This window comes from Arachis ipaensis, chromosome B03, assembly GCF_000816755.2.
Source record: "Arachis ipaensis cultivar K30076 chromosome B03, Araip1.1, whole genome shotgun sequence".
NCBI classification, from domain to species: Eukaryota; Viridiplantae; Streptophyta; class Magnoliopsida; order Fabales; family Fabaceae; genus Arachis; species Arachis ipaensis.
Genome location: NC_029787.2, coordinates 9840610 through 9846397, shown reverse-complemented (window position 1 = coordinate 9846397; position 5788 = coordinate 9840610). Strand labels below are relative to the sequence as shown.

At 36.6% G+C, this 5788-nt stretch overlaps 1 long non-coding RNA gene across 1 annotated transcript in view; it reads left to right on the top strand.

Annotated features, from left to right (window-relative positions):
• Positions 1–5710, top strand: part of LOC110269938 — a 15565-nt gene extending 9855 nt beyond the window's left edge. The window contains exons 2-4 of the long non-coding RNA XR_002358798.1: positions 728–734; positions 2466–2470; positions 5433–5710. This is a non-coding gene — a long non-coding RNA (uncharacterized LOC110269938). The remainder of the gene's footprint in view (positions 1–727; positions 735–2465; positions 2471–5432) is intronic.

Below are 5788 nucleotides of genomic sequence, written 5' to 3'. Positions count from 1 at the left end.
TGCTGGGCGTAGTGACAGACGCAAAAGGATAGTAAATCCTATTCCAGCATGATCGAGAACCGACAGATGATTAGCCATGCAGTGACAGCGCATTGGACCATTTTCACTGAGAGGACAGGATGTAGCCATTGACAACAGTGATACCTAACATACAGCTTGCCATAGAAAGGAGTAGGAATGATTGGATGAAGACAGCAGGAAAGCAGAGGTTCATGAGGAAAGAAAGCATCTCTATACGCTTGTCTGAAACCCTCACCAATGAATTACATAAGTATCTCTATCCTATTTATATTTTAATCATGTTTTAATTATCAATTCACCATAACCATTTGAATCCTCCTGACTGAGATTTTCAAGGTGACCATAGCTTGCTTCGAGCCAACAATCTCCGTGGGATCGACCCTTACTCACGTAAAGTTTATTACTTGGACGACCCAGCACACTTGCTGGTTAGTTGTGCGAAGTTGTGACAAAGTGTGATTCACGTTTGAGAGCACCAAGCCTTTGGCGCCATTGTTGAGGATCACCATTTCGTGCACCAGATAGGATCTTGATTATGTATGTATTCTTTGTAAGTATTGTAATTTGTATTGAAAGTATGGATGTATGTTTGGAAAAATACGTGTTAAGTTCAAACAGGCTCATATTTTAGTATTAAATATTTTAAGAGTCGTCGTAATATCTAAGCTATCAGAGTGGCGCAGTCAAAAGCGTGACATTTTGATAGTTTGGGTGTTACAATAGTGTCGTAGGTGAAAAATGTGAGTCAAAATTATTTCAATTTTCAATAATAAATAACAGCAGAAATTTACTTACTTATTCGAAAGGACCTAAACTCCCAAATTGAAGAGAACAAAAAAGAAGAGAATGAAAATTTAGTTTACAAGATTGAAAATATGTGAGTCAAAATTGTTTCAATTAATATTACACTTTATAAAATAAACTTACACTGTAGTAGTAGACCTCCTAATAACTGCTATATATTTGAGCGAATAGGTTCTATCCCTTTTTAGCCATTATTTTCTAATGTATGCGAAAAAAAAAAGTGTGAAGCTTAACTCACATAGATCATCATAGATGCAAATTCCATAGCTTATTGACACAACCTGGTGGAAAAGAGTAGTAATAAGTTATAACAAGCTAAGAAACATAATGATAATAAATTATAATAGCTAACATAACTAAAGCTATCTTCCATAAACAAAGTTTTTCAATAAACATTTGTATTAAGAAATACCTTGCTTCTGAACTCTGAATCAATAAATCAGTTGAACAAAAACATAGCTTAAAATTATAATTTGCAACTAGCTGAATATAATTTAAATGATTTTGTAAATAAATGACAATAACAACAATAATGGGAATCAGATCAAAAGAATAAGAGGATTGAGATTTGTGCTTACAGAGATCTTCCGACGTGGAAAACTGGTGGTGATCGGTGGGTTTGTTCTTGGAATTTTTCCTTCTCTTTGCAGTTCTGATTCAATCACTCATGCACACTACGATCAAATTAGAATAATGTTACTTTCTTATGCAGACAATACTTTGGAACAAAATTAAAACGAAATCAGAACAAGCATGAAATGAAAAAGAGACAACCAAAATTGAGAATAATAAAATCCTAGAATTAGATTAAGATTGAGAAAGGTTTGAAGGAGAATAAATCACGATCCAAAGAAAGAGAGAGGAAGAGATTATGCTAGAGAATAGTTTTTCATTCTTGATTTCAAAGGAAACAGCGATTGTGAGCACCGATTGGAAGAAGAGTATGAACATGCAATGGCTCGTGAGTCGTGAGCAGGGATGGATACATGGGGGAGGGGGCAAGTGGAGGTCTGGGCCCCTAACTTTTATAAAAAATATTAGTAGTATAATGATTTTTAAAGTTTTTTAAATCCCTAAACACTACATTCTCTTTCTTCATGTTCCTTGTTCCTTTTGACGCTCGGTATTCTTTTGGAGGCATAGCCACGCCCTCACATCACTGTCAAGTGTCACAAGTTTTCAATCATATCATTATATCAATTAAAGCAAAGGTACTCACTACTCATTCTACTTTTTACTTCTTTTATATAATTGTATAAAATTATTAATTAACAAATCATATTTTTTGACTATAAAATAATACAATTTTATGTTTTTTATGCTCACATAGATAAATTGGCTTATCCATATTTAGGATTTATTCTCTCTCTTTTTTTCGTTTCTTTTTTTTTTTTAGTGAAATTGATAGTGACTTAGTGAAAAAATATTGTTATTGATGTTTAATTAATAAAAAATATTTAGACTTTGTTTATTCTTGTGAATATATAATTATTTGAATTCTTTTTTTTATCAGGTAAAAAGAAACTAGAACATTTTATGATGAGAAAGCAAAGTAAAATTGATGCAATTTTTAAGAGAAAAAGTTACTAATAATGTTGGAGTTCAAACAAGTCAACCCTCAAATCTTATTTCACAAGAAGTTCAAGTAAGTGAACTCTCTAATCATACTCAAAATACACATCAACATGAAGCCAAAGTTCCAATATTAGAAAGAGATATTGATATCTCTTTACTAGAAAGGGATCCAAGAAAGCGACGTCCGATTTGATAGTATAATGTCAATGAACGTGATAATATTTGTAGAGCATATATAATAGTTGGGGAGATAAGCCTCAAAGTGGTCCCTGAAGTTATCCTCGAGTCTCATAGTGATCCCTGAAGTTAAAAATTACTCATATTCATCCCTGAAGTTACACTCCGGAACTCAGACTTGTCCTTCCGGTCAATTTCGTCCAGCTGGCACAACCGGAAAGCTGACATGGACTCGTTGGTGACACGCTGTCAGCACAACGGCTAGCTGACGTGGCGACGTAAACTGTTTTGACGCAATTTGGTCTCTAAATTGAGGTTAAAAACCCTAACTCCTAATTGACTCTCTTCTCCATCGCACACTCTCTTCTCCTCTCTTCTCTATCACACCAGAGGTGACTCTCTTCTATTGCTTCTCTTACAGTGTCTTCTACATCTTCAAAAACCACACGTTATGGCTAGCGCAAACAACGCAGCTGGGATCTCTAACAACCCACGATCATTTGGACGCATCATGAGGAGAATGAATAGAAACAGAGATGCACGTCTGCCAGAATGGTGTGAGTGCGGGTTGAGACCAGTGTTGTGATGGTCAGCGACGGATTCTAATCCAGGGAGACCGTTCGTGGGTTTCCCAAACTACAATGTAAGTGTTTGATGCTATTGTTTGCTGTAATTCTGGATGTAAACTTGGTTGATTCACTTTCCAGGGTGCATACTGCAGGTAACAGGTGGTGTGGGTTGTTTCTGGGGGTGGATAAAATTCTGGAAGAAGATGCGGTAACATGTGATGGTAGAACAAGCTCTTCAAATGACAACGAAGAATGTGATTATAAGCAAAACAAGCTCTGTTTCATATTAGATATGCAGAGAATCATATGTATGTGATTGCATATGCAATTGTCCCTGTTGAAAATACTAAAAACTGGAGGTGGTTCTTGGAATTACTTCATGAAGACTTGGGAGATTATAAGCAAAACAAGCTCTGTTTTATATCAGATAAGTAGAAGGTACGTTTTAGAAATTTATTTGTTGTTGTATAATTAGTATTGGCTGTTGTGATAATAGAATAAGTGAGAAGATATTCATTACAGAGTAGTTGGATCACTGCTTATATAATGAACTGATGTGTATATAATGAACTACTGCTTTACTTAGTAGATGGACTAATGCTTGATGAACTGCTGTGTATATAATGAACTGATTTGTATGTAAAGAATAGGGACCATTTTGATGTCACTTATAACACTGAAGGGACCATTCTGATGTCACTTATGTAACTCTAGAGCTGCTAATGAGGATGCTGCTGTTGCTGCAAAGGCTGCTGCTGCCCAATCCCTTGCTGCTAATGGTGGTGAAGCCACCCTTGTCCCACAACCCCCACCGAAATTCAGCTTGAACTCAGTCAACTACCCTTGTCACAAACTGATGACTTTCAATAGGTTCAAAAAATTAGATGGCATTCATTTTATTATGTGCATGTTCTTATGCACTTTTACTAACTATTTTACCTGTCTTCACGAATAGGTTTTGCCTTCTCCTGTGAGGCCACCAAAACTCCCTCCCAAAAGGAAGTCCTCCAAACAAGAAAAGGCAACTCCAGGAAGCAACAATCAAGCAGCAACCACCCAATCAGCAACCAATTAACCCGCAACAAATCATCTGTCTCATCCTATGCAAGGTGCATCACAGGGGACCGTTACAAGGCTTGCTAACTTCATGAAGTTTGTTTCCAACCTTGGATTCAGACCACCCAAAAACAAAAGATGAAGACTAGGATTATTACGTTTAGGAGAAGATTATTTTATTTATCTATTTTGATGAAGCAGCGTGCTTTCTGAATTTTGAACACAGTGTTGGGGATTTTAGTGTTCAAAACTTGTGTTCTTAATATGTTGAGAACTTTGATATACTTGTTGAATATTGCCCTGACTCTGTAATGCCTATTTTAAATATGTTTTCTGCATTATGAATATATGAATATGGATTATGATTCCCTTGAATTTAGTTGTGACAGATTTTTTTTTCTTGGTCTCTGATATGCAATTAAGATTAATTCCATTAGATGAATCCATTAGTAGTGCAAGAACAATTATTTACATATAACCTCTTGTTTATTCAAATTCCAAATTATTCTTACACAGTCATGTCAAACAGTTTAATCTGCATTTCTTTCAACCAAAAGGACAGGTACAAGTACATAAACAGAACAACATATGCATATCCCATGTCACATTTTTTTTGCAAAATTCAATTGACTCTGTTGCCTATCTAAGCTTAAGACAAGCACAACAACTGTAATCAGTAGCAGCAGCATACATGTAAACAGCAAAATCCCCCCTCCCCATTTTGAGAACTCTAACTTCAGAATCTAATCTTCATCCTCCATTCTTTGTTGTCATTTGAAGAGCTTGTTCTACCATCACATATTACTGCATCTTCTTCCAGAATTTTATCCACCCACAGAAACAACTCACACCACCTCTTACCTGTAGTCTGCACCCAGGAAAGTGAATCAACCAACTTTACATCCAGAATTACAGCAAACAACAGTATCAAACACTTACATTGTAGTTTGGGCAACCCACAAATGGCCTCCCTGTATTAGAATCCATCACTGACCATCACAACACTGGTCTCGACCCGCACCCACACCATTCTGGCAGACGCACATCTCTGTTTCTACTCATTCTCCTCATGATGCTTCCAAATGATCGTGGGTTGTTGGAGCTCCCAACTGCGTTGCTCGTGCTAGCCATAACGTGTGGATTTTGAAGATGGAGAAGACACTGTAGAGGAGAGTCATCTCTGGTGCGATGGAGAAGAGAGGAGAAGAGAGTGTACGATGGAAAAAAAAGGAGAAGAGAGTCAATTGGGGGTTAGGGTTTTTAACCTCAATTTAGGGACCAAATTGAGTCAAAACAGTTTACGTTGCCATGTCAGCTAGCTGTTGTGCTGACAGCGTGTCACGAACGAGTCCAAGTCAGCTTTCCGGTTGCGCCAGCTAGACGAAATTGGCCGGAAGGACGAGTCTGAGTTCCGGAGTGCAACTTCAGGGATGAATATGAGTAATTTTTAACTTCAGGGATCACTATGAGGCTCGACGATAACTTTAGGGACCACTTTGAGACTTATCTCGTTGAACAGATTAGAATGATGTATAGTGCATAGTGTTAATTATATATATATATATATATACTAATACTAATATAGT